Here is a 10,434-nt window from a genome sequence, read left to right on the forward strand (position 1 = left end):
TTTGTCTAAATTCAAAGTGGTCACAATTGAGTTCAGTCTTAAATTTTTAAAACATGTTGTATTTGATAATGATTCATAAAACTGTTTAACATATAAGAGATAGAGACTCAACATGAATGCAACCCCTTGCAGTTTAGACAAAAATACTATCATAAAAGTACTAAAAATTCTAAGCACGTCTCCTTCAGATGAAATCAGGGTATTTTCTTTTCTAAAATAGTATGAAAATGTAGACAAAATTGTACAAACTGCGCAGCCTTGTACATCCATGTTATCTATTTCCAGAAAAGAGGAAGATTTAATAGTTTTGTGAATTTCATAGAATTGTGCCTCTTACCTAGAAAAGTGCTATATTTTGTATATTGTGATAAAGCTTTATGTCAAATATAAAGAGACTACTCCTAGTAGTTCCTGATAAAACTGGAACTGAAATTTTGTGACGCTGACATGAACCAGTTAGTTATCCCTATGTCAATTCTGGGAGAACCGTGGACATAACTGTAATGTTAAGTTTCCTCCTAGAATGTAATCTCTAGCAATTTGAGGCTTGGGAATAAGACATGTAAAATACAGATGGCCTATTACTACCAGCTGAGACAAACACAAATATTTCAAATTGCAATAAAATTTATTTCATAACCACATGTAATAACCAGATACTCCGCAGGGTGCAGCTTTATACGACCGCAGAGGTCGAACCCTGATCAGTTTGGGCAAGTATGGACACAACATTTAAGCTTGATATAGCTCTGAATTTGGATTGTGATTAAATAGTTGACACAACAGAATGAGTGTGGTCTAAGAACTTAAACTTAAAAACTTAAAAAAATTTAATTTGACATTTACCTATTATATTATGCTCCAATATCTAAAATCTAAACACATGGTTAGATTCAGCATATCATAGAACCCCAAGAATTCAATTTTTGATGCAATCAAATAATGTTCAATTTTAGACGCCATTAGACTTCAATGTGGACCAATTTGATAACCGGGCCCAAATATTAAAAATCTAAATACATGGTTAGATTCAGCATATTTGAAGAACCCCATTTATTCAATTTTGTTGAAATCAAACAAAGTTTAATTTTGGACCCCGATTTGGACCAACTTAAAAACTGGGCCCATAATCAAAAATTTTAGTACATTTTTAGATTCAGCATATCAAAGAACCCCAAGAATTAAATTTTTGTTAAAATCAAATTAAGTTTAATTTTGGACACCAATTTGAAAACAGGAACAAAAATTAAGAATCTAAATTCACTGTTAGATTTGGCATATCAAAGAACCCCAATAATTCATTTTTTGATGAAATCAAACAGTTTAATTGTGGACCCTTTTTGGCCCCTAATTTCTAAACTGTTAGGACCAAAACTCCCAAAATCAATCACAACCTTTCTTTTATGGTCATAAACATTGTGTTTAAATTTCATAGATTTCTATTTACTTATACTAAAGTTATAGTGCGAAAACCAAATATCTTTGGATGACGACGACGATGACAACGGCAACGTCATACCAATATACGACCAAAATTTTTCATTTTTTGCGGTTGTATAAAAACAAATATACACAGATAAATGGTTAAACTGTTGAGCAGACATACAATTATCCGGCCACGTCCACTTGTATTTTTGTCCATCTGATGAGTTAAGCCTTTTTCAACTGATTTTTATAATTCGTTCTTATGTTTTACTGTTATACCACTGTCCTAGGTTAGGGGAGGGTTGGGATCCCCCGCTAACATGTTTAAACCCGCTAATAATACATTATTTATGTATGTGCCTGTCCCAAGTCAGGAGCCTGTAATTCAGTGGTAGTCGTTTGTTTATGTGTAACATATTTGTTTTTCATTCATTTTTAATATACATAAGGCCTTTAGTTTTCTCATTTGAATTGTTTTACATTGTCTTATCGGGGCCTTTTATAGCTGACTATGCGGTATGGGCTTTGCTCATTGTTTAAGGTCGTACGGTGACCTTTAGTTGTTAATGTCTGTGTCATTTTGGTCTCTTGTGGACAGTTGTCTCATTGGCAATCATACCATATCTTCTTTTTTATATTGTCATTAAAATGGTAAGACTTTACTGTTTATATACATGTAATATTATGGTGGTCTATCGTAAAGAAAAACGTGCAAAATGGTCTAAATACAATTTTTTAGTCATGAATGAACATGATGAAGGTATTAGCAAAAAAAAGTAAAAGTTTGATAGATCTGAAAAAATTTAACATAATAAAGTCATCAATATCTATTTTAACTAAATATTAAACAATTTTGCAGCATCAGAATTTGTTTGGATAAAAACAAGCATTCTGTGAGTAATACATGGCAATACATAGTCCCCAACCCGTTACAAATTCATTGTAATGGAACACAATTTTAACTTGATCTATAATTTGTCATGGTGTAAACTACATAAAAATATCGAGACAAAATCTTCAAGCAAAACAAATAAAACTTGTTGAATTCTGACTATCTAAGTGAATTTCCTATGTCCAAAGACCACAACTCTGCACACAAATATCAGACTGGAACAAAACTGAATCACTAAATACCAAAGAAAAGGAAAAACATTCAAAATGTCATTTTGTCTTAAAAAAAAAATGAGTTATTTCCGTTTGAACAGAAATTTTCTAATGAATAAGTATTTCATCAAAAATTTAATTCTAGAGAAAGGGCTTCAACTGAACAAAGAGAAAAGATTAAAGCGTGAATAATGAATTTGACCTGTAACTTGTCATGATAAATCAATAAACCAAATATCAAATCAAAATCTACAAGCACAAAGTCTTGATTTGCCAAAATGACAGATAGACAGACTGACAGACAGACAAACCTAAGTCCACTTAGACGTTAGCCGTTAGGGGACTTAAAATCAAAATCTCAAAGTATCAACAAACAGGAAAGAGATGTTCTTTGGAGAGGGAACATTCAAGATAATTTTGGAAAAGCTTTCGATTTTTGAAGAAGTAGGGTCACCTCAAATGTCTTTCTTTTATCTTGATTTAATCTGAGATATAAATCAAAAACTTTTATATGGCACATAATATATGCACATATAAACTTTTTTCGTAGATGAAAAAAAATGGCCACATTTTTTACATACGCTCTAATAGACACAGATTTCGAATCTGGACACTCAATGAGTGATTGCCCCTATAATTGGTTGCATTCCAATCAAAAGTTTCAAAGAGGAAGATTTTTTGAAGTACAAGTATGTTCACAACTCTGTTTCATATAACAAGCTTTTTAAAAGACTGTCATCAATTGAAAGTATGTGAAAATCAGGTGCTCCGCAGGGCGCAGCTTTATACAACCGCAGTGGTTGAACAGTTGGGACAAATTAAAGTTGGTCACAATGTTCAAGCTTGATGCTGTCTGAATTTGGATTGTGATTGCATTTTTGACAAAATAAAAGTTATTGTTACAAAATAAATGTGGTCAAAGATCAACAAATCTATTGCACAATACTGTGCAATTGAAGATTTCTTCTTGAAAATTTTCAAAATTTGAAATTTGAAAAATTTTGAAAAAAAAAGAAATCCCTTAAAAAATTGTTTACAAATCCCCCCCCCCCCATTTATTGAAACCCCCTTTAAGGAATAACCCTTAAACACAATCCCATCCTTTCCTTTTAAGTATAGAACCTTGTAGTACAATTACAGAGAGATCCATATACTTAAACCCAAGTTATTGTTTGGAAACTAGAAACATGCTTCTTTTTGGCCCTTTTTTGGCCCCTTATTCCTACATATTTTGGACAATTAATCCAAAACTAAATCCCAGCCTCCCCTTTGTTATATGGAGCGTTGTGGTACAATTTGAGAGAGATCCATACAATTACACACAAGTTATTGTCTTGAAACTAGAAAAATGCTTGTTTTTTGGCCCCTTTTTGGCCCCTCTTTGGCCCTTAATTCCTAACTTTGAACCCATGACCCATTTAAATGAATCCAAACCTTCTACGTGTGGTTTTAAACATTGTGATACAATATCAAAGCAATTGAAATACTTATACACAAGTTATTATCCTTAAACTATAAAATGCTTGTTTTGGGCCCCTTTTGGGCCCTTAATTCCTAAACGATTGGGACCATCATCCCCAAAATCGATCCAAACCTTCCTTTTGTGGTATTGAACCTTCTGAAAAAAAATCATAAAGATCTATACACTTAAACTAAAGTTATTGTCCGGAATATAAGTCTACTCTGATCAGTTTTAGTTAAAATATTAAAGGGCAAAAACTATTACAATTAGTGCATTTTATAGATATTTGGGAGCATTTTTTTTCCAATTTCCCAATATTTGCCAGGCTAAATTTTTGTACTTGTCTTAGAACTGATATGCACCTTTGAAAATATCCTAAAAGTTGAAAAAAATAAATATGATCTTGAGAGAAAACACCTACTGAGTACATGTATTACATGCAAGTTATTTAATACATCTGTTGCACGAACCTCTCTGGCAACCTGCCAAAAGGTAAAAAAAATGTCAAAATGCATTTTTTCTTTTTTTTTTATAATGTTCTTTGCAAAATATAACAAGATAATGCTATATTTAAGAGATATATCAATTATCCAGACCTTTAAAAAGTACCTAAATATGGTGATTTTTTGGGCATTTTTTTTTAATAATTCACAAATATGCAAATAAGGCTGTTAAATGAAAAATAGTGTGAATTTACAAAAAATTTTTTTTTATCTTAACTCCTAAATACCCAAAGATTTTGGAAATATATATAATGTTGCCCAGTTATAACTACCAATTTGGACGAAATTTGAGATTTTGCATGGTTTTATGGCAGACTGGCTCTTAAAGACACTTAAACTATGGGGTCACCAAAGGTTCTCAACACCTTAATAAAGTAATTCGAAAAGTTAATCAGAAATAACACGATGTTTTGATTTATATCAATTATATAAATCAAAACATAAAGGTTATTCCTGATTAATTTTTCGAATTATTTTATAATTAAAGTCGTTACGAAACCTTTGGTGACCCCACAGTTTAAATGTCTATCGTAGGTACGTCGTGAACAGTGGTCGTTACAGACAAACGTTCACGTAATTGTCCCAGTCAATGGATGAATTTAATGTGTCAATCAATGGCCACAGCCACACTGTTTTGAATTTCATTCTATATATATATATTACATTCTAAAAATATTACAAAATAATTATGGCTAAATGACAAGATCATAAAATGGAAAATACAAGATACAAAAAAAAAGTAATGAAACAGTTGATACCAATAGGAATAAAAGTTTTTATAAACTGTCCACCAAACATATTACAAATATAATAAAAAAAATCCTGAGACTAAACCTTACTGGAAGAGGTTTTAATTACGTTATATTTGACTGAGAACGATCCCACATCGACTAAAGAAGGTCGTGGATTCGATAACTGGACAGGTCAAACCAGGTTTTAAAAAATGCTATTTGCTACTTTTTCACTAAGCATGCAGAATTAGGTAGTAAGAGTAATGCTAGACTGCTCGAAGTCAGAATTAATTGTTTGGGTAGGGTGACATGTTTTGTAAACTATACCGCGACAGGTTTAATAAAATACGACTCCGTGTGTCGGTTAAGTACAAAGAATGGTTCATATTCATGTCGTACTAACATGCTCGTCAAAAATATGCATTTCATTAATTTGCCACTGGACGCCATCCATTATCATAATCATCTAAATAGTTTCTTTTGTTTTATTAATTTATGAAACCGGTGTGCCATAGAGAAATGCCGACCTTCGACAGGAAAACAGGATATCCTAGTCACATATGATCGGAATCAAACGAAGGATTCCAGGATCGGGACTAAACTGACAACCATGGTGTTGACAGGATGTTTTTCACTGTAAACCATCTAGTTCGGTCGTTGGTCACTACATGAGGCCCCGCGAAAAAACGGGATTCGAGGGTTTAAAAAACAAAAATAACACGGCAAAAGTAAATAAAAAAGACGTACTTTTTTAGTTGGAGTTGTTTACCCGTTTAAAACACCTTAGTTAACTCCCTTGTTAGTTTTTATGGCTCGTGTTGCTCAATCTTGAGTTTTCTGTTTAGTAGTCGGTGAACTGTTATCTTTATAACTAGCCTCCATATTGTATTGACCAAAAACTTTAACCTGAAGCAGGAAAGACGGACGAACGGACTAACGAACGGACGAACGGACGCACACACCATAAAACATAATGGCCATAAATGGGGCATACAAATACAATGTGCTAACGCTCATGACCTCTGATCCATTCAAAGGAATGATAAAAACAAACTGGGACAACGTATTACGATATCTCAGTCGAAATTGGTAAAGAACAGATTCATGAGAATAGCAGTGATGTAACCTTAACGAACTCGTAACCCTTTGTACACTTATTACAAAATAGTTCTTGGACCTTTTAACTATAACTCTTATCAAAAACGTGAAAAATGTCAATGATTGGGACCAAAAAGAATACATTTAGATGCCTCGATTATTATCTGTATTATTATAAGTGTATAATTTTATAATCTTGTTTAATTTTGAATCAGTATCAAGATTTCGAATGCTTCGCTTGATTTCCTGATTATAAAAGGTGCTGCCAACCTTATCATAGAAAATCTCGTATACATAATGCAAACGGTTAATCAAGGTAATATTGCATTCATTAACGTCAGCAAAGGTATTACTTTGGCTTCGTTGTCGCAATTTTAAGAGTTTAATTGAACGAATCCTTGAACCAGATTATTACTTAGCTTTGTAATAATACGTGCTATAATGCTTGCTTTTATTTAGGAACACAATGGTACCTAGTTTAAAATGTCAATCAATATATTTACAGGGTAATTGAACCCAAAGCAAAATGTGTGTTAAAAATCCAATACTTTTTTAAATGAATACAACCCAAAGCAAAATATGTGTTAAAATTCCAATACTTTTTTAAATAAATAGAACACAGTAATGGTTTGAAAAGTTTAATCGTCGACCATGATTTCAATTTACATATAAATTTATGAACATTTTGCATATGGGATACTGAAGAAATATATCTTTTCTTCTTTTTTAATACAAGAATAATTGCATTTGGTATAAGTAAATGGGAACCAGTATATCTCAATGTTAACATAGCCAAATACGATTTCTCTTTGAGAGCCCATCATGCAAATATCAATTACTACTTTCTTTTTTATTTTTTTACAAGTATAAATCTATTTTTGTGTTTTTTACTAGTATGCATCTTATTTTCTGTTTTTTACTAGTATACATCTTATTTTGTTTTTTACTAGTATATATCTACACAACATGTATGTGTGTTTTACTAGCAAACAACTTACTTTCTGATTTTTTACTAGTATATAATCTAATTTTGGGTTTTTTACTTGTATACTGGTACATCTTATTTAATGTTTTTTACAAGTAAATATATCTTCTTTTTTTTTTACTGTAAAGTAACGATTTCAGCATGATTTACCGTACAGCATATGCATGAACTATTTGCTACTGGATTTCATCCAAAGGAAACTTCATTTTTCATGATGACCTCAATCAAGGATTTGTATAGTCTTACTATACAAATCCTTGCCTCTATACAAGAAATTGTATTCAATACTTTGTCATTCATTGGCGCTACTATATACACATCAAACATTCTCCATATAAAAGTATGACTTGTATTAGATTAGTTAAATTGCATCTTGGTGTTTAAAAATTGCGTTTGTACATGTTGTGTGTTTGACCCGGGTTAACATTGCAAATCTTGTATTACTATCATTTTAGTTCCAATTATGAATCTATAATGCAAGGTTCAAAACGAAAATGGTTGTTATTTACCCAAGCACACTGAAACTGACAACCTATGCAAGAGTTGTTGAAATTGATCTCCTCCATACAGATAGATTGAGAAATAACCAGACTTTTGATCATAATAAAAAGTCTGAAGACTCAAAGGAGAGGATATGTATCAAGGAAACCATTGAATTCGTATCAACTCACTGGCAATTTCGCTTTTAAATTTTAGTTAAGACCTTTTGTGTGATGTAAGCAAAGACTTTTGTTAAAATATTTGTGATATAGATATAACCTTTTTGCGCTGATGTGGCGTAGAGAAGACATCAATCAACCAAACTTCGCATGCTGGTGCTGCTGCAAAGTTACTATATCATTAATGGAAAGATCACAATAGGATCGAATACTCTCCTTTTACTTAACCTATCATCATGGTCAATCCCTAGGTATGAGTAGACATAACCATCTACGTTATTTTGTCTATGGGGGAACGTATTCTTATTTCATAATAGAATTAATTGCATAACAGTGTGGTCGACAGTGTTTAATATTTTTGATATAATATTTTAGACATGCAAAATGTGTTTTGTATATTACATGTAACTGGAAATATTTTTCCAGTTGAAGATCATACATTTGTATTAATTCTGATTATATGTTATATTATTAATGTTTATATTATCTCTGTACCATGGATTTTGGTTTATGAGAATAAAGATATATATATACAGTAAAACGTTTGTAGGTTGTAACTTGTTTGTCAACGGCTATGATTTTATGCTCACCCAGTCTGTCAGAGGCCTTCCAGTGGGGATTGAAATATTCACTTGTTACACATTCCGATTCATAAAATGAAACTTTCTTTTTACAAAGCTTGAAAAGAATTTGTTTTAAATATTTATTATAATCATCACATACTACCGTGTCATTTATAAGAATAATAATGTTCAGAGATGATATTATTTAATAATAATAAAAAAATAGGTTTATCCATTGTAAAAAAAACTATTAAGTTGATGGGGTTAATTCACAAAATATCTCATTGATTAAGAGCACAACTACTTCTACGGTGTGAACATTTAAGAATGGCCTACTATTTATTCAATGCGTATACATGTGGGTTTTGTTTGTGAAGAGTTCTGGATAATTAAAAAATCATTTGATTTCTTTGTTTAATACCATAAAACGATTCATTCTTTCAGATATTTGTCACTTTGCCTTATCTTCAAGTCCAACACAATTTCTCACGTTTCTTACAAAACTTATATTCTTGTGATGTATTCTTTTGTTGGAAAAAAAATGTATTGATATAGATAGATATAGGAAGATGTGGTATGAGTGCCAATGAAACAACTCTCCTCCCAAGTAATAATTCATAAAAGTAAACCATTATAGGTCAAGGTACGACCTGCAACACGGAGCCTTGGCTCACACCGAACAGCAAGTTATAGAGGGCCCCAAAACTACTAGTGTAAAACCATTCAAACGGGAAAACCAACGAGAAACGAAAAACACATATGAACTACATAAACAGACGACATCATGCATTGTTCTCGACTCCTAGCCAATTAAGTAAAAAAAATAATCTGAAAGAACGTGCGATATCATATTAGGAAAATTGATGGTCAAACCATAACAAAAAATCAAGTAAAGAATTTTAAGTATTCAACCTTTATAGCTTGCTGTTCGGTGTGAGCCAAGACTCCATGTTGAAGGCCATTTTTATTTATTTTCAAATTACAAAGGTTATTCCTGATTAATTTTTAGTATTTTTAATTATTTTATTTAGGCGTTTAGAACCTTTGGTGACCTCACAGTTTAAATTTCTATGATAAGTACGTCGTGAGCAGTGGGCATTACAGACGAACGTTCACCTAATTTTCCCCAGTCAATGAATGGCCATAACTACACTGTTATGAATCTAATTGTATCTGTGATATCTTTTATTTCAATTTTGATGTAATACAAATGTAGTCAACATAGTCACCAGAGAAACTTTGAATTCTATAAAACATAAATATATAGCGGAACACGAAGTTAAAGGATAATGGTAGATTACTGTCAGTCGTCCTGAGAAGCTCCTGTTTAAGTTTGACCCACGGGAAGAAAGGAATGTCAACAAGAAGACCACAATTGGTTCTAATACGAATGAAGCCCTTTAAACGTTTATTAAACAATTCAAGCATCTTGATCTGTTGTCAAGATTCAGATAATATTGTTTGATTCAGTCCTACTTGAATCTTGTCCTAATTACAAGATTGAATATTTGACTCAAGACTTGCCTGCCTATAATTACAAGATTTCATCTTAAACTCGAGACTTGGCTGCCTATAATTACAAGATTGGATCTTAAACTCAAGACTGGCCTGCCTATAATCACAAGATTAAATCTTAAACTTAAGACTTGCCTGCCTATAATCACAAGATTGATTGTAAAACTTAAGACTTGGCTGCCTATAATTACAAAATTGATTGTAAAACACAAGACTTGCCTGCCTTTAATTGAAGATTGTTCGTAAGACCCAATACCTGTACTGCCTATAAATGAAAGGTTTGATAAGATGAACATATTTAAGAACGCTTCTTTGTACATATCATTACCTGATACCTTTAGTGTATTCTGATAGCATTTTTAATGGAAGAGGAAAGATCAAGATATAAA

This window comes from Mytilus edulis, chromosome 4 (genome assembly GCF_963676685.1).
Source record: "Mytilus edulis chromosome 4, xbMytEdul2.2, whole genome shotgun sequence".
NCBI lineage: Eukaryota > Metazoa > Mollusca > Bivalvia > Mytilida > Mytilidae > Mytilus > Mytilus edulis.